The sequence below is a fragment of the Culex pipiens genome, chromosome 2 (assembly GCF_016801865.2).
Source record: "Culex pipiens pallens isolate TS chromosome 2, TS_CPP_V2, whole genome shotgun sequence".
NCBI classification, from domain to species: Eukaryota; Metazoa; Arthropoda; class Insecta; order Diptera; family Culicidae; genus Culex; species Culex pipiens.
This window is the reverse complement of record NC_068938.1, coordinates 44,832,443-44,852,760: the sequence shown is the minus strand read 5'-3', so window position 1 is coordinate 44,852,760 and position 20,318 is coordinate 44,832,443. Positions and strand designations below refer to the sequence as shown.

General features: G+C 37.5%; 1 protein-coding gene across 1 annotated transcript in view; it reads right to left on the bottom strand.

Moving 5' to 3' along the window:
- Positions 1–16,526, bottom strand: part of LOC120423474 (trafficking kinesin-binding protein milt) — a 150,225-nt gene extending 133,699 nt beyond the window's left edge. The window contains exons 1-2 of the mRNA XM_039587309.2: positions 15,924–16,526; positions 9,668–9,939 (exon numbers count right to left, since the gene is read on the bottom strand). The gene's annotated coding sequence lies outside the window, so the exon portion shown is untranslated. The remainder of the gene's footprint in view (positions 1–9,667; positions 9,940–15,923) is intronic.
- Positions 16,527–20,318: the final 3,792 nt, after the last annotated feature.

The following is a 20,318-nucleotide window of genomic DNA, read 5'->3' as shown; positions in this document are numbered from 1 at the left end:
CCAGTCCGTGCACTTTTTTTCTGGTCCATTTTGCTGTTCAATATTTTGGCAAATTTGTTTTCACGCTGCTGGCTGCTTGTCACAGGGGGAAATATTTTGGGAGTTACGCCAACTGACCAACAAGCAAAGTTGAAGGCGCTTGGGATGTTATTTTAAGTGTTGTCCTGTCTAGCCAGCGAACAGCTGGATGGACTTTTGCTCTTGACAGGCAAATCCATTGCCAAACAATGTTTTTGCTCCCACGCGTAACTTGAGGGTTCGTAAAACTTCCTGGCAAGGATTAACGGCTCGGCATCGATAAGCTCCCGATAAGAAAAACCTGCTTGATTGGAGATAAGACGTCCCCCCCACCCATGTGATCTTCGCCGATAATCGCTGATAACGCCTTACCGGAACCCGGCAGTTCTTGGTGATGCACATCTTGGATCAAAAAGGCACTTTCACTTTCTTCAATGTTCGAGAAGCGATTGCAAAACTGCTTTCGCAAGCTCAGCCACGAGCAGCCACTCAAAAAATTACCACCTTTATCGCAAGCCGAAATACGGCAGACTAACCAACAAGATAGCAGGTCTGGGCAGCTGGACTCTGCATTGGAACAGGAGAAGGAAGTACTGTGACCTCCTATGCTTGTATACAAAACTGCACGAATCATGACAGATTGCTGTCCGGGAGACCGGCAACAACATCGGAACCAGCGCCGAGCAGTACAACAGACCCAAACCGTGAGCAATTCCAGCTCCAAGGTTGGAAATAATTTGTGTACTGCTTCTTCTTGCTGAACTTCTACTTTGTTGCACCTCCTTCGATGGTGGTTTCTAGATGCGGATCGTCGTGTTTTTTTCGGTGGTAATGGTTGATTGAACCAGTGTTGTCGATGTTGACGACGACGCTCAAGTCGATGTACGAAGCCGACGTCATCGTTGAGTATAGCTTGCTGGCTGGCCGAAACTGGGCCTTCCTCTCTGCCATCATCGCGAGTTCGTTCCATAGTACCTGTGCAGCAGCTCACGTATACACCGCGCGGGGAACGTTTTCGTGGAAATGGGCAACGGTTTGATGGAGGTTTGAGCAATATTAAGCGAATTTAAATATAAACGAGATAAAAAATTTAAATTTTATATGAATTTAAAATTATGCTACATAATTAAATTAAAGTGGTTTTAATCAAATACAGTCCTCATAAGAGTCATACTTTAGGGCAGACCTAAATTTTGATTTAAAAACAAACGTGATTAATTATCGTATGATTCGACGATACAAAGTGAAAATTTGGCGAGAACATTAGATACATTTTGCATAATAAGATTAGGCTGGATTAGGCCTAATGTGTAATAACAAAATCGATTTTCCAGCACAGTAATTTTTCAGTTCTTTTTGGGGTCCTAAACAACTCCCCAAAGTTTGAGAAAGATTGATTAAGTCCCCACTTTGCCCAAAGCGATTCAATTTTCTATATAAATTTGTATGGGAAAAAACATTTTTTTGAATTTTGATATTTAAAAAATCCACGTTTAACGCGATATTAAAACCGGATTCATATTCGGATGCTCTGGAAGGTGCTCTACAACTTTCCTGAAGAGAGTTTGGTGCTAACTTGCTCCTGAAAGAAGATACAGCATCCTCAAAAATCGTCTAAAACGTAATTTTCGAGCAAAAAACACGTTTAGAGGAGTTTTAAACACGCTGTATCTTTTTATAGGAGCAAGGTAGCACCATACTCTCTTCGGGAAAGTTGTAGACAGGGGTGCCAGGTTGCCAGATAAATCTGGCATTGCCAGATTTTTTGAGCGCCAATTAGAAAAAAATAATTTTCTATTTCTTCCTCACATTGTTTTATTGACGTATTTTGTTTATTTTGTGAAGCTATAATGTATAAAAAGTGAAAATACACAGTTTTTGAACAAAAAATTACTTTATACTTTGAGAAAAGTGGCTTGCCAGATTTTTCCCAGATTTTTTGCCAGATTTTTTACTCTTCAGACCTGGTAACCCTGGTTGTAGAGCACATTCCAGAACAACCGATTATGAATCCGGTTTTAATATAGCGTGAAACGTGAAATTTTGAAATCTCAAAATCCAAAAAAAAATGTTTTCTCCATACAAATTTATATGGAAAATTGAATCGCTTTGCGCAAAGTGGGGATTTAACCAATCGTTCTCAAACTTTGGGGAATTGTTTAGGACCCCAAAAGGAACTTAAAAGTTGCTGTGCTCACTAAATTTGAACAACTTTTTTTTCCATGCAACCATATTAAACCCTACTGGTACATATTTAAAGCTTTTGTCCCTCGGCTTTAGTCTGATTATCTAGTGTGTCCATATCAGGATAACAAAAAAAATGAAAAATTTGGAAAATCTCCCTTGTTCGATTCTTTAGGTAAAAATAAGTAACTGTGCAAATTTTGAGCCAAATCGGTTTAAGGGTCGCTTTTTATCGTTGAAGTTTGTATGGGAAAACCGCAAAAATGTATGGGGAAAATGTGTCGGATCATTGCCAAGTGTGATATTCTTAAGTATAGCGACTCTTAAACTTCAAGCGATATCGCTCAAAATTTTCATAGTTACTTATCTTTGCTAAGGAATCAAATCAGGGGGAATTCCTGAGGTCGAATTTTTTTGATCGACTTGGTGTCTTCGACAAAGTTGTAGGTCTGAATGCGAACCACACCGAATAAAATTGATACACAGATTTTTCTTTCAAAATCACTTTTTGCCACTTAAAAATTAATTTTAAAAAAAGAACACTTTCACATTTTTATTTTTTTTTTCATTTTTTAGAGAGCATAAAATCTAGATTACTGTTTCAAAACAACCAATGCGCCATGGGTTAACTATGTACATAGGACCTTTTGAAAAAGTAAGCGAGAAATGACATTCTTATAGAAAATTCCAACAATGAAAAACATTTTTTGACCAGGTTACCATTATTTAAAACTGCAAATAATTTAACAAAATTTATTTTTTTTAACATTGAAACTCAGACGATTAGTTCCCGAGAAATCCGCGATCATTTTTTTTATATTTGCATGACCAATTGACCATACCTTAGCAACCAAAGCCCGTATCAACAAAGTTAAAAAATTCTAAATTTATGGAATTTTCGCAGCTTTACAAAAAAAATATTTTTTTTTAAATTGCAAACATGGGCACTTTTTTTTTAAATTTCCTAGAAATTTATAAAAAAAATATTAAAGTATTTTTTGCAAATTCGGATTCACATAAAAAATGAATTCAACAATCTTGCTTGACATTTTAAGATTTTTTTAAAAGTTCATAACTCATAAAGTCCTCATTTTACAACTTTACCGAAGACACCAGATCGATCAAAAATTCCATCAAGCTGGACAAATTTGTATGGAAAATGATAAGAACAAAATTATGATGCAAAATTTCTTCTCTGGGTAACGAAAGGCACCCGAAAAGTTTCAGCCCGATTCAAAAAATACAAACAAATTTATTTGAAAAAATGGCTCATTTCATTGAGAATTGTTCGGGAGAAAAAAAAACTGATTAAAAATTTCAAGCCATATTTTCAAAAAAAATTAGGCAAAAAGTATCACTTAAAGCTTTATACCTGTCAGGCCTGATTGACCCAAAAATCAAAATTTCAAAAAAAAAAACTATCCTACAATTTTCGTAAAAACAAAAACTAAAAACTCATTTTTCAATCATTATCTAAAATGTTTAGGTCTGAAAAAAATGTGCAAAATATCAATGAGTTTATGAAAATATTTTTTTTCTTTTAAGAAAAAAAAATATTTTAAACCGATTTGTAATCCAAAAATTCGGAATTTGTGACTAGCTTTAAAAAAAGTTATTCAAAATACATAAAAATTCAGTACACAATGTCAGATATACAGTCTAGACTTAATAATCCGAAATTCGACTTCGGATAATTGAATCACTTTTTTTTTGTTTATTTTTCTATCTCCTTTTTAAATGTTAAAAACATCACAATCGAGTTCTGTAACCTCATTTTAATTTATTTTCGGTGGTTGATTGACTGTTAGCATACCAAATACATTTTCTCACTTTTTCATCACCGTCATTTTGGTCGCCAGTTTGAATTTAAAATTTTCTAATTTGCTACTTTGGAGTAGTGTTCGGGTTATACTCATGCTCGACAATAATAAAAAAAACGACAAAAAAAAGATTTTTCTTGATTGGATTTTCTGAAGTCATTCTTTTCCGAGGTCTTCGGATAATCGAGTCTGGACTGTATCTGAATAGTTTACAATTGATTTAACATTTTTTTTTCCATGAAAATTTAAATTTAAGTCAATAATTATTTTTAGCGACATCGTGAGGGGGACAAAAACTTGAAATAAAATATAGCATAATTTTGTCGTACTATTTTTTCTCATTAAATTTCGACGATTTTATAAAAAAATGTGAAGAAACGATTTTATAAAAAAATGAAAGAAATTTAATTAATTTTTTTATAAATATATTTGAATTTCGTTAAAAACAATAAATATAAAAATCAAAAAGTTCACAATTTTATATTGCAACCACAAGACTCTCCCGACGTTGGCGCAGTATTGTCTACCGGGGTTTCCGCACCAACATTCCATCATTCAGCAAAACATGTTTTCCAACGCTTCACCCACCCCGGGGGTGACAACAACAGCGAGTCTGGTCCATGTAGTTGTCAGCCACACTCTGTCGGCTGAAGCTATAATGTTGACATAATTTGAGCGTCGCGTCAGTTGTCACGATAAGAGCCATACGCATCTTATTCTGCTGCTCCAATTTGCCATTATAGGTTTTTGCTAGTTTGGCAAACTGGGTCAGTGATGTTTCTTGTTTCCAGTGTGTGGATCGGAACTGGTTCTGATTTTCCCTATCTCTCCATATTGAAGTTGGTAATTTCCTGGCAGCATGTCCGTTGTACAAACTCGATTATCACTTCGCTAAATTATAGTAATAATAGTCAATTTGGAAATTACAGCAGCTCAACCTTCAGTCAGCCGAGTTCATTGATTAAGTCTTCGCGCCATGGTTATTATCTTCGCGGTCTTCGTTTTATTTCTCTCCAACGTCAAATAAACACTTTTCTCGTGACCAGCTTGATAAAGGTTGCTAGAGGAGCTACAATCAGTAAGGTGAGGTGCACAGAAAAATAAATAAAACCAAAAAAACAGTAATAATAATAGTAATGCAACGCGTCCAGCAACAGCAGCGTTACCTACAGCGATGAGGTGTTAAGTTGCCATCAACGCAACGGTGGGGGTGAGTTCTACCTCTATCTCCTCCCGATAGCCGGCGAATAGAGTGGAGGTGTGAAATGCTTCAGTAAACAGATGCGGATCGATTTATGTATGTTTAGTGAAATGTTAATGCCGCACTGCCAGTGTCGAGCTTGAATGGTTCGATGTTACTCCATTTGCATTTGTTAATTAATTCTTAATTTGATGGTGTTGAAAGGAATGCAATAGTTGTATAGATTGTGATCCAATGAAATAGATCATAATATACAAAACATAATCAAAATGTCACAATAAAAACCAAAAAGGAGCATTTTTATGTAAGCTTCTACAGGACGGATCCGGCACGCGAACGAATCAATATTTTCGCCACGAAAAAACACGATAAGCGAAAGTAAACGTCATCAAGTTTTTGCTCTGGAACTGGCCTTTAGCCGTTGTGGTTCAGTCGGCGAGAGGTGGGATTGTTATCAATTTTAAGTAGAAATAGGTTCTCAATAGGTTAAACAGTTTGCGAATTACTATAATTTTAATATTATATAAATGCATTTTAAGTATTGTGGCAATTGATTTGAACAAGTTTGACACATTTTTTGAAATAAGTTTTTATTATAACTTAACAATTATAGACTCAACAGAAATTCAAAAAAATATTCATTTATTTTCCCTAGCTATGAGCTCAAATTCGAGTTCTGCGACCCCATTTTAGTAAAATTTGAATAGATGCCTATTAAATTTAGAAATGCATTTTTTTTTTAATATTTCATCACCGCCTTTTTGGCCACCATCTTGGATTTAGAAATTATAATTCACTTGAAAGAAGTTTAGGGGTCATGCTTAAGCCAAACAATAAAAATAAAAAGAAAAGAAAAAATCGTTTTTTGGTGATTCGGTTATGGTTTTTCTATTATCCGAAGTGAAATTTTGCCAAGACCTTCGGATAATCGAGTCTGGACTGTATCAGTTTAATACATTTAATTTTAACTTACCTCAGACATTTTACCATTTGATTAAAATATTTCTGTCAATAGTGTTTTTCTTCTTTACTGTTTGAAATCAAATGTCATTATTATCTATAGACCTTGACTAGCCTTTCCATCCGTTGTGGTTCCGATAAAATTAAACTGAGCCGTTTGCTGTACGGAATATTGTGCTTCTGAATTTCAGTTTGATGCACTTTCATTTATTTTCCAAATACAAGATCCGACAAAAAAAACACTTGCATTCTTAATCCAACCCAGGTGTTTGCACTGTAACTAATCTATCAGTAAAACCACCAAAAAGGGCAATGATAACCAACTTCCCAACAACTGGTTGAGCCCTTAGATAAATTAATTTCAAACAAAATACACACCGCCGCTTAAGACGCGTTCTATCAAATTTCTGTCCTACGGGGGAAGCACTCTGCCATTACCACCCAAGATAAGATAAAAACCTCGCGCGCAATTTTTCCTCCTCGTGAATGCTGTCTACCAATCGTCACTGCGGCATTTTAACCCTCTACAATCCAATCCAAAAAAAAAATTACCGCAAATTCGTTTTCAACGATTTTTTTTTATCAAGAGTTATCAGCGCTTCTCCACTTACCATTCCCTTATCCAAATTGCCGTAAATCAAATTCCCCTTCTGAAAATATAATTATTTCCCAAATCAGCACTAACACACCAAACCTAACTGTTTCAAAGCGTTTGGTACGGTATGTCCACGTATCCTTCTTTCCCTATGGAATATGTGAAATGTGATCCGTTCACCGAATTTGTCTCTGCGCTTAATGCAACGCAGTAGGCCCGGCCGTTTTTTTTTTGCAAATCAAGTATTCCGAGAAAAACGCAAATTTTCGCCACGGCAAATTCTAAGGGGAATGGGATATTGGCCGTTGAGTTTTTCGCATCGGCAGCTAAAACAAAACACTATTTCAGTGAAATTTAAGTTTCAGAAGATGCATTGAACCGTCCTCTACCACAAAAAGGTGCAAAAATCTCGATTTTGACAAAAGTGGATGATCCAATGACTTTTTAAATCGTTTATAACTTTTCAGAATCGAGTATTACAGTTTTGGTATGTTTGATAATGGTTGTAGAGCATTAAATTTCCAATGAGAATCTAACTTTTGGGAATATTTGGATGGAAGTAGCGCACGCTGCAGACAAAACCGTAAGAAATTTAGGGTTTTCAAACATTTTTTCGATTTTTCTCATACAAACTTTATCTTTGCTGAGATTTCAATAAAGTGATTTATGGATGGTCCCTTAATAAAAGTATCAGAAAAAATGCAATACAGTTATGGTTATGGTTCGTGCAGCTGCCTCGTTGAAGCACGGCCTAGTGCATAACTGAAGCATAGAGCTGATGGGATTTGGGCTATATGGGAGACATTTGCTATTCCTATGTAAACCCGAGCAGACGGAAATAACTCGGGAATAACATTTTTGATATTTGAAAATACTAGGCTTATAACATTTTATGTTATTTATAACAAGATTTGTTATTCGTCGCTATGATTTTTTTGTTATTGGATTGTTATTGTAATAACAGACTAATAACATTTTTGGCTATTCTTCGAACAAATCTTTGTTATTATTTTTTGTTATTTTAACAACTAATCCGATCATCCCAATAACAGTTAGAGGTATTCTTCCATAACAAAAAATGTTATTCCCAAGTTGTTTTTTTCTTTCAACAAATATCAAACCAATAACAAATTTTGTTATGATAACGTAAACTGTTATTAAACTCAAATTAAACTCTTATGCAAACATTGATTTTTCAAGAAGATTCTATAAAAAATTTTGTATTTGTTATTGAAATGGCAAGAAATTTGTAATAACCGTCTGCCCGGAAAATCATCAAAACTTCAAAAAATTGTAGTGTTTTGGAATCGGAATGATGTTGCTATCCATTGCAATTATAATGAAATGTCAATTTTCACAAAATCACGTATTTTTCCTATATTTTGGAAATGCAATGTTTTTCGGTAAAATACTTAAAATTATTGTTATTGAAATATGGGTATCCATTGATCGGGATTTTTTCATACAATTCGAAAGCTATAACGCAAATTTTTTTAAATGTAATCATGACTGTTTTAACTTCTTCGTAGAGCAAAAAGTTGAACGAGATTTTTTTTTAATGGCGCATTGAGCTAAAGAGGGTTAACCCACACAGACTCAGCTCGCCATGCGCGAGTACTTCACGTACAGTTGTGCCTCCAGAACACTTATTTCACCACCTGGCTGGGGGCTTGCGTTGGACGAAGATACGAAGTGTAACAGAAGGTCATAAAAGGGAAATTGCCAAAAACTGATGCAACAGGTGATTTGGTTGGGGAAACTGGACTTTGTTTTTATGAATTTGTGTTCTTTTTAAAAAAAACTCAATAGAAATCAAATATTGTCGATCGATGAAATTTACGCATTGCTAAATTTCGGTTATCGTCTAATCGGTTTGTTGACAAATGTTTTGCGTTTCTTGATGAGCTTCATGACATCATTATCAAGCAGTTTGAACGCACTTTTCTTTACGAATAATTGCTACAAAGCCGAAATACAAAGAAAAGACAAACTTCTTATTCGATTCTGTTGTGTTTAGTTTCAATATCGATTTCGCGCCCATCCTTCGTGTGCATTTTTCCGCCTCAAATCACACCGGAAAAGGTCAACAATAAATTAAAATTGTTGCAGCTTCTGCAGCCGGGTCCGGCCCAAAACCAAGGCACGTGCACACCCCAGTGGCACGGATTAAGACACTGCTGGCCGTTGAAACGGTGCCAACATATGGAGACAATGTTGCCAAAAGTTTGTTCTACCGTTCTTATGGAAATTAAACTAAATTTTCAATATAGTAAGCGACATGGGCCGCACTTTATTTTGTACTGAACTTTTTTTTTTGCAAATTTATTGAAGTTCTCAATAGGTAAAATCAATCTAATAATAGCAATTATCGCTAAATCATCACGAGTACTCCGAAAGGTTATCACCGCTTTCCGGCTCATCGCAAATAGTTTGATTACAATCTGACACAACAAGCCTTATCACCTTTTTGCTCTGAGTCACACCCACCTTCACCTTGCTGGGGGGCGATGCGATGATGATGATTCTTGGTATAGCCTAAGCAAATCTCATGCGGGGCCTTATCTCAGAGCAACTCTACAACATGACGTACTTATTGCAAATTCACACGCATACCTCACGAACATATCGCGAGAATGACACGACGCAATCAGAGCGGCACAAATTCCAACCGTGAAACGTCGCGGCTCTCAACACTCAAACCTCCAAACCCAGAGAAACGGGTGTTGTTTTTGGCAAGATTCATTCATACACTTGTTTTGAGGGGACAGTAAAAAATATTTAAATTTTAGTTTGAGTCGAATTCTAAGATTATTTTTCTAAGAGATGAAACTAACCCTCTCTTAGAAACAAAAAAAGTTTTTTTAACAAAATATATTTATAGTTTCTTACCTGATTGGATGAAATTTGTCGTGCCGTTTTGGATTGTGTAGTGTTGTTATTAGCTTCGTGTGAGGTTCGAGTTTCGGAGTGCCCTGTTGGTGATTCAAGATTTGTCGATTTCACAGCTACTCCTCAAAGCGGCTCCTCGGTGCAATTCGTGACCGTGGTGGTGTTGGTGGCGAAGGTGATCATGGATGTGTATGTGTTGAGGTTGTGCGCTGAGGAGATGCACAATTACACAGCTACACTATGGGTTTCACATTGTCGCGAGCGAACACATTCTGCAAAAGAAGAGGAGAGTTATTAATAAATAATGCAACTAATAAAACTAGACTAAAATAATCATTTCACCAACTATAATCGCACAATAATCGCTTAACACCAACAACATCGTTGCCCCACTTCAGGAAGAAGATCTCTGAACTTTTAATCAATTCCGTGAGAATCCCAACACAAAGACTTCATTAACACAACAATCAAAACAAACGCGCACGCGACCTTCGTTAAGATTCTCACCATGGTCACATCTTGGCGGGTGAGGAAGGTCAGTGCAAAAAAAAGTCTAGGGGATGAAAACTGACTGTCTTAGCCGGTTTGTTGATGTGGTTTCAGATTATTTTTCTCTTCTGTAACCAAACCAACCCACCAGATTAGTGTGTCTCGTGCATGTCCGGTGGTCGGGAACGTGCTGAACGAGTGCGGATGAGGACAAGAAATTTAATCTCCGCACACGAGAGCGTTGCGGTTATCCGCCAACATGAGCGGCGGACACCTGTTTATTGCGAATGTACGCAAAAGATATCGGATTATGTCTAGTTTTGTTCACGCGACTTAATTAAAGAAATGAAGTACACGAATTACTTTCATTGTTTTAGCTCTGAATTCATCTTTCTATACGGTTTTCCGAAAACGGTACACGAACAGGAGATCCATCGCCAAAACGCGATACGGTTTGCGCTATTTTCTCAAGGAGCTATTAATAATTTCAAGAAAAATTAGAATCCTGCGCTTCAATTAATCGCCGCAGAAAGATACCGTCGCAATGGAAAAACCTATGGAGAAGTCAAGAGAGTAGGCTTAGACAAAAATAAATAAAAACATGTTGATTGTCAATCTGAAAAAAATCGTAGGGACTTTTGGTGCTGGCTGTCGATTGCTTATTGGTTTTAGCTGACTGATGTTTGGTGACGGAATATGCGGTTCTGCGATCTTCTCGGCCGGCTCGGTGGAATCCGTACCGTTGCCGGAATCTGCGACCTTCCCGATAAGCTGTATCGTACCGTCGAATGGAGGCACTGCGGGCGATATTGGCTTCGTTGGGCAGGCTCCCCCCTCGTTGGCGAACCTGTTGCCCTGAGGTAAAGCCGCCTGATTATGTTGGCACTAAAAGGCGCAAGACGACGGGGAAAATGGACACGAACAGTTTAGTTTTAGTTTCCAATAGCTTGATTTCTCACTAAGAAACCGAATCTAATGAAAAATCACACCGCACGAACCAGAGTAGGGGCCACCGGTTTCAAGATCTCCGGTGGCCACATCCAGAACCGTACAGTATAAACTGGTCATGCAAAGTACAGAACTTGAATGTAGAGTGTCTCTAGTGCAATTTCGTCTTCTGGACAAGTTTTTCATGTTCCCCGGTGGCCACATCCGGTTTCTCGAGTGTAATAAAGTCTTTGACCCGCTAACCAAACCGACCCGAACCCCACCTCCTTAAAAGAACGCCTGCGGTTGGTCGGTCTTTTGGGCTGGATGCAGCGGTTCTATGACCTTCGCGGCGGGCTTGGTGGTTTTTTAGCTTCGCCCTTGGCTAGATGAACGCACTGCGTTCCTGGCTTCTTCGAGGAAAAATTTGGCCCGACAAAGCCATCACCACCCACAGTGCGTCCATCCGACCCGATACGGAGACCGAGGATCGCCATGCCTGCCGCGAAGGACACGGAACCGTTGCATCCGGCGGAATTCCTGAACATAATTTTCTTAACCTTTGTAAATTGACAGCAATGGAAAATTAAAATCAACACGGTTGCTGCGATGAATTTGAAAAACGCTTGCGCTCGTATCTTTGAGACCCCTACAAGAAAATCACCAAAACTGATTTTTTCTCAATACGCGCAATATTAGACTATGGCAAACAAATAAACAGCCTGACGTTTCTGCAGGCAGCAGGCAAACTGCCAAACTGTCAAAAAAAAGTTTGTTTGTTTGTTCGTTTGCCATAGTTTAATAGCTCCTTTAGCCTGCCGAAAATACCCCGAATCAGCGATTTTTGTCGCTGGATCAGGATATCGGATCTCAATTCGAAGCAAACTTTTCCAACTCGAAAGGTCATATAAGTTTAGTAAACAAAAAGTGTAGCCTTGTAACATTTTATGTTAACTATCATAAAGTGAAATAACCGGCCAGACATACTGCAAAATTAAAGTTATATGCGGAGAGGATTCGTTAAATTCATTTACTAATTTATTTTTGAGCAAAACTGAACAATCTGGCAGCTATGCTTCGACTAACGTATTGCTGAGAAATGTAACTGGAGTGTACTTATGCGATGAACAGCTTGCTTCGTGGACCTGACCTGAAGTTTCATTTGAAATGTTCAATAAATATAGGGAATCCCATTGCTTAACGTCTTGATTCGAATTCCCGGACGCTTCAAAACCTGGACACTTCATCTTGTTTTATCAATTATTTCGATATAAGTTCGCATTATGAATGCCAAAACTGTGTTATTTGATGAATTCTAACATCAACTTTCATTTAAAGTTTGTTTAAACGCTGTAGTTAATGCCAAAACAAGTAAATAAAATAAAATTATAAGTTTACCAAAAATGCGAAACATTTCACTTGAAATATTTCATAGGCGTCCGAAGCACCGGGAAGGCAAAGCAGAAATTTATGTCTTCGATTTCCTTAAATTCTAGCAAATTTTTATATAAACTATCGATCGTTTTGATGTTAACAGCTTATTTGAGACCTAAAGAATGCCATTCACTAACATTTCGATCCAAATTTGTGCGATTTATAATTAAAATCGAGTGTCCGGCATTCGAAGCAAAAGTGTCCGGATTTCGAATCAGCTTATATCAGTGTCTGGGATTCGAAGCACAACAAGTCATTTTAATTTTCAAATTCTGATGAAAAATTGTTAGAAAAGACATATTTTGCATGCCTTCTCTTAAAACTGACTGTTTATACTAAATCCTGATGATATTTCTACATTTCCAACTTATTACATGATTTTTTGCCAGCTATAACAAAAATAATATGGTACTAAGTGTCCGGATTTCGAATCATGACGTTATATGACCTTTAAAAATCCTAGATATCGGCAACCTAACCCTTTACAACCCACCTCCGCCTCTAGCTGAGTTTAGATCTAAAAATTCGCCAACTTTATAACCAATTTTCGATGTTTAAAAAGCATTGGTAAGAAGAACTCTTCAAAATTAATAAAATTTTAGGGTTGGAAGTGTGACTTGTTTTATGTGACTTTGCCAATCTTCACAAACTTGTTTGCCAAACTCTCAAACCTCATGTAAACAAAATTTCAGCAAACAATATGTCTAACGGCAAAAGGGTGCGTGTTTGGTCTTGTGTGTGTGTTTGTCATAGTCTAATACCTCCTTAAGATTTCAAACGATTATATCATCTTACGTACAAATCAAAATAGCATGATTCGGCATTGCAATGAATTGGCAAAATAGTTTAATATTGAAACAATTCGATGTTTTAAAAGATTTTCAAAATACAGCAAATTTGCAAGCAAAGTAAGCATTTCCGTTACACCGACGGGAAGTTCAAGTACCGAAAAAGAGCCTCCCTAACACAGATGTAAACTTAAAATACCTAGAATGCATAACATTTTTAGGGATATCTAGCGTTTACCAAACCCATAATTGAATTTCTATTAACTCAAGATGAACTAAACCGGCTTGAACAATGTTACTCACTGCCATTCCGGTTATGTCGCGGTGACTAAAACATTTTCTTTGAAAATTACAGGGTAGACTATTCGTTGTATTAATGGTTTGAGAACCTCTTATTTCAAGAAAACTTTTCAGCTGAAGTTTGAACATTTTGACCCTTGTGTTTTTATTTTTTATTTTAATATTCATACAAAATAGAGGTGGGCAAATCCGCTCTTTTTAGGAGTCGCTTATTTTTGCTCGCTCATTACAAAGAGTTGGTCTTTTGGACGGCCCTTTCGCTCTTTTTAAAAATTTTCATAATTAATCATTCGCTTGAAAACCATAGATCGAATGATTGAATAGAGAGAACACTAAAATTTAAATCTATGAATTTTGAGAAAATTGCTATTAATTGTACCAAATGCGTTGATTCTGTTCAAATTAAATAAAATGCTGTTTTTCTAGTTTGAGAAATTATTCTGCGCACTTTTTTCTACATTTTATTTAGATATTAAAGTCTAAAAATCCTCCGGTAAAACACAATTATTTTAAAATATTTTTTTTTGTGTTCAGTTTTTTCATGTTAAGTTTGTCCAGTCACTCTTCGATATTTGTTGATTTTTCAAGCACATTTTTTTTCATAAAAAATACAACTTTCCATCGAACCTCTTTAACGACTTAGGGGAAAGTGGGGCAAGTGTAACAAGCTAAGGAACTGCTCGTTATATCCCATTAAAAACGTTAAAAAATCTGTCGGATTTTTTAGAATCATCTTATTCCAGGTCTTGACTGAGACTTTGATAGAACAAGTTTTTAAAAAATTCTGTTTTTTATGTAAAAAAAATGATTTTAAATTTTTTGATTTTTCGTACGGTCTACTAAACTAGTGGGGCAAGACGAACAACCCGTTGGGGCAAGAAGAACAATGCATGAAAAAACATGCTAATTTACTAACAATTGAACGATTATCACTTTGATACATCAGATTAGAATGTATTTTGAAACGTTTCTTTCATTTTTAGATTAAAAAATAATATTTTACTAATAATTTGACCGTTTTTACGAAAAAAAATATTACTGAGATGATAAATAGTAAATTTTCATGATATTATTATATCGTGTATGGACAATTTTTTAAACAATTGTTTATCAGTTTTTAAGAACTTTTATGTATTTTTTTCACAATAAAATATGTTGCTGCAGCAATTCGTATTATTTTCCATACTAAAAATCCATATGGTACACTTACCCCACCAAAACAAGATTTTTTAAAAGCTCTCTACAAAAATAACCAAAACATGAATCATATTTTATAATACGTGCAAGTCATTGGTAGGGACACTACTGATCTAGGAAAAATAGCATTTTGATAAAATGAGCCTTAAAACGAACCCTAAGCTTTATTTTGTACTTTCCAAATATTATACGGAAACAAAGGTTTTGAAAAAAACTTCATTCAATATTATGCCCCGTGGCGTTTACGTTGTTTTGGCGGTTATGTGGTAGTACAATCAGCTAATTACATTGCTAGCAACAATTCCTCATACTGGAAATAATCAAAATTGTAAAAATTACGGCCTTACGAACGATTGTTCCTCTTGCCCCATATGGTCGTCTTGCCCCACCTTCCCCTAATCTTTAAGTTGTCTTCAAGAAATCAAAAAGGGGATGATTCCAGGCAGGTGTGTCCAGCACAGCTACTTTCAAAACCAAAAGTGCACCGAACCGTTTCAATTTCGAGGAAGTAAACCCTCTTCCCGCTGATATCAAAGTCTGCCCTCTCTGCTCAGGTAGACCTGCGGCTGTCTACGCGGAGCCGCGCGCGGCCTTCGCGAACGGAGGGGGAAATTTTCACAACGAACCACGAAAAGGTGGTGCCGCGCGAGACGACGGATTCAAGGTTAGGGTCGTCATCTTTCAGAACATCCAGAGGCAAAGGGGGAATTCCGCGTCAATCTTGCGCAATCTATCGTTCGATCTGTCAAACGTATCGCAAACAATAACAACGCAAAGTGACAGCTGTGCGTGCTGCTGCTGCCAAATCGCGAGAGATCCAATGCTCGGTTGAATGACTCATGTGGCGATCCCTTGGTCGCCCGACCTTAGCCCACTGAACCAGAATTGGGGCAGGCAAATTTTTGGCGGGGGGATGTTCTGAGTTCGAGGGAGGTTCAGGTCGGGTCAGCGATGACATAAACGCTAGATTTTCCTCAAACATTCGCACGATGACATAATAGCGATTTTCCTGTCTGTGTCTGGCTCGCTCAGCTTTGTAGTTGTTGGCGCTGGTGTGTCGGGGGCAAAGACCAGCGGGAGGTCGATAGGCCTGCTTCGCCGTTCCGAGTTCTTTTATTTACCTTTGATTGCCTTCGGGATGACGAGCTGCCTGACGTGAGGAGTAATCCTTATTTTCTTGGGAAACGGTTTTGAGCACCACTATCTTTTTTATACGATTTTTAAGCACACAACACTGAAGTGACCTCACACTTCCCGAGATTCCTGGAACCTCTCGGAGCACCTTCTTTCACGATCTGATTTGGCTTTTCCCCAACCAACAACACACATAACTGCAGCAGCAACTCTTTACTCTTTTTCCACCGAGCGGTTGTGAATTTTCTTTTCTTATTTCTCGCTGCTGCATGTGTTGAAAATTTTCATTCAACCAGCCAAACCAACACACTTCTTTGCTTGCTTTTTCTCTGCTCAAGGAAAAGTGAAGTCGAAAGGAAAAAAAAACTCGCGATAAATTAGCTAACTAGCACCAACTATTAACAGCTACAATTTCAACTAAAATTTGGCCTAAAACCACGATTCGATTATTACGCACAGCACAGTTTCGGGAACACGCAATTTTCCGGGAAAACTTTCCCGTTTTATTTTTCCTTCTAAACAGCCCCAGCACCACGAATCGAACGCGATTTGCTTTCTGGATTTCGAGAGGTGAACCGAACGATGAAGAGTTTTTTTTGTACTTTATTTTTGCACACACGCGTAAAAATAATACCAACACACACAGCAATGTGGCTGACGGAACTGTCAGAGGAGAAGCAAGCAGCTGCGCGACCGCATGTGAGCGCCGTGTGTGGGAAAGAGAAGCGAAACCACGGGTCCCCCACAGACCGTTATAATGAAAAAAAAAAAATCCACCCAAACGACCCGAACCAATGATTGGATATGGTTTCTGGGACCATTCTGCACATCTGGGCCGAGTTTCAAAATATTTGCCGGCACCTAGGCGTTGGACAGAATTAATCTGTTACAAATTCGTCAATCTATTGACGACGGTTTTGATATTTTCGTCAATACTTTAACGAAAAGTTGAGCCGGCGTTCCCACAGTGTAGTTTTGACCCCGGGTAAATTTGACAGCTTTATTTTTTACAAACTCGTATTCAACAATAGGTAAGTTATGTTTTATAATTACACAGGAGTTTTTTTTTTAAATATTCACGTATTGACTTGTAAACATTGTACTTAAGTCATTTGACTTAGGCTTAATCCGGCTAAGTCAGTCCCGTGAATCGTTTTTATATCATTCTGATACATGTAAGTACAGTTTAAAACCATTACCAGTAACGTTTTAGAGTTAAAACATTGAAACTTTGAACTTTTCCTACGCATTTTATATGCGATTTCTCCTAACTTTTCTACTCAAAATACTAAAACTGACCGTAATCGAAATTTCTGCCGGCAAATATTTTGAAACTCGGCCCAGAGGTTCAGAATGGTCCCAGAAACCATGTCCAATCATTGGTTTGGGTGGGATTTATTTTTTTCATAATAACGGTCTGTGGAGGACCCGTGTCAAAACTCTGGTCTTGTTTTAAAATGCAAACTGTCAAAACAGTCAACTGTCAGACGCGTGAGTGACGCAGCTGTCAGAAGTGAGTGACCGGGAAAGGAGTGTCAGGGGTGCCAGATTTGTTGAAGGTTTCAACAATAAATTTACTTTTGTTTGGGTTGGGGAGCGTTCTTTTATTACGTAACGCAAAAATCTGATTTTTAGACCCCCTCCCCCCCTCGTAACAAAATTTCCATACAAATTTTAAAAATATTGTATGGAGCGTAGTCGACTGTAAATACTTAAATTTCTTTAATGCATTTTTAATAATTTTGGAACGATTGATTTTGTTTTCCTGCTAATTTTGATGTATTTTTTACCGTTTTTAACTTGGTTTTGTACCTTAGTATTATTAGGAATGTTTGGCATCAATTGCACTGTAAGCACTTTCCGGCAGGGCTGTTGGCGCATGATTGCCATTAAAACAGTGGGCTAAGTCATGAAAATTAGTAGTAAAATTAGTATTGGTAGTAAGTAAAAATATTGAATGTTCTTGAAACCAAATTAAAACTTCACTCAAACCCCTATGGTTTGACACCAACTGTTGTCAAACGAACGGGGTCACTTTTTAATTTGACACCCCTTTTACACGAAGTTAGCACACACTACCAAACGTTTGTTTAGATAGTGTGCGTGAGCGCCGTGTAAAAAGTGACAGTTCGTAAACTTTATTTTAAACGGTGCACTTTATCAAAATTTCCTTGAAAATATCTGTTATGTACTTTTCGATCGCAGGGCTGAGCTGTAGGTTAGTCGTCGACTAACAAGTTCATTAACATTTGTAGCACCAACGGGGTCAAAACTTACGCGAAGCACCAAGGGGGTTAAAAAAGTTGGAAATGCAACTTCATCCGGCTGTATCTCGGCGAAAACTCAACCGATTTGGAATGTTCTTGTTCGATCCGGAAAAATAGATATTTGGACCCCCCTTTCGCAACAAATTTATTTTTTTATATAGAGCGTACCGCGGCCTTCGGCCCTCTCCACCCCCCCCCCCCCCCCCCCAACTGCGTTTCGTAACAAAAGAACGCTCCCATAATGTCAACATTTGAGTGGAAAACAGTGTTTAAAAATGCATTTTTTCACTTGTTCAGTTGTTTTGCAATCATCAGTTAAAAAAAAAGATTTTTTTTGCGGTATAGGTACCGTCATATCGTCACCGTCGTGCTAACTTGTCGCACGTGCATTTTGGGCCAAATTGAGTTAAGAACGCCATTTTGTGCAGCTAACAAAGCCTCACCTTTTGACCTTCACAGATCCCAAAAAATCGATTTCAATCCTGAGATATTCAATAAAAACCGAAAAACTCCGTGCATTTTTGTCACTTTACATATGAAAGTAGTTTCAATCATGTCGTGCTATCTTGTCACTCCCTGAAAATTGATGTAAGTGCGACAACTGGCCAAAGGGATTGCAGGTCAGAACACGTTTGACGCACGTACAAGTTAGGCTACAGTAAACATTTGTAGTTATAACTCGGGACTCCAGCAACCAACTTCAACCAAACTTCGGAACAGTGCACAGAATGTTCAGCCAAACAAAACGTATTTGTTATTGTTTATATTGCGTGCTCTAGTTTTTGTTTATTCAAGGTCAAACATTAAAACGCGTTTTTCTCGGAACGTCGAAATGGCGGGTGCGACATGATAGCACGACAGCGTCGATCTGGGGCGAAACGGGACACATGGGGCGAATTAGGACAGCTATTTATGCCTTGTTAACTCACAATATTTTGATAATTTTTTTTATTAGTTTCAGATGGAACAGACACAGAACAACAAAAATAGTTCATCGTTTCCATCGTAAATAAAGGTGCAGCACCTCTAATAAATAAAAAAATCAGTGATCCCCGTGCACCGCGTTCAACCGCGTTCTCTGTTTTCTGTACTCGATCAAACACCAGCACCGCGTGTGCACGCGTACAAGCAAACCTAAACTCTGCCGTGTACAGGCTGTACCCGTACACGAACCTCAAGTTTAAACCTAACCTTGCACTTTCGGGTACAAACCCCGTGCAGGCCGACGACGCAGAAAAGAGACAAACATATTTCCCTCACGCTCCCTCTGCTGTAAAGTGGTGTTTCATTCTCTGCTGCAGTCACACTACAGTGTTTGCCACAGAGAGAGTGAGAAGCAGACATTTTTTCGTCTCTTTATACGCTCTTCGCTCGCACGGCGTTGTACCCGAGGTGTGCACCCCGTGTTTACACCGCGTGTAAACTTGAGTGCACCGTGCGGGGAGAACTCGAACATGGCAGCCTGGTGTGTTTGAGGTTCATCTGCACTGAAAACTTGTACGGCGTGTACGGCGTGCGTGCGTTTCGGGAAGACTGAAAAAAATCATTCAAGACGCACCTTTTGACAGCTGAGCAGTTCTCTCAGATTTCGGTCATTCGATTTTTTATGTATTTTTTAATCCGACTGTAACTTTGTTGGTGCCTTCGGTATGCCCAAAGAAGCCATTTTGCATCATTAGTTTGTCCATACAATTTTCCATACAAATTTGGCAGCTGTCCATACAAAAATGATTTATAAAAATTCAAAAATCTGTATCTTTTGAAGGAATATTTTGATCGATTTGGTGTCTTCGGCAAAAATCGGACTACAGTGGAAAAAAATCATACACGGTAAAAAAAATTTTGGTGATTTTTTATTTAACTTTTTGTCACTAAAACTTGATTTTCAAAAAAATCACTGTTTAATTTATTTTTTATTTTTTGATATGTTTTAGAGGACATCAAATGCCAACTTTTCAGAAATTTCCAGGTTGTGCAAAAAATCATTGAGCGAGTTATGAATTTTTGAATCAATACTGATTTTTTCAAAAAATCGAAATATCAGTCGCAAAAATTTTTCAACATCATTTTTCGATGTAAAATCAAATTTGCAATCAAAAAGTACTTCATTGAAAT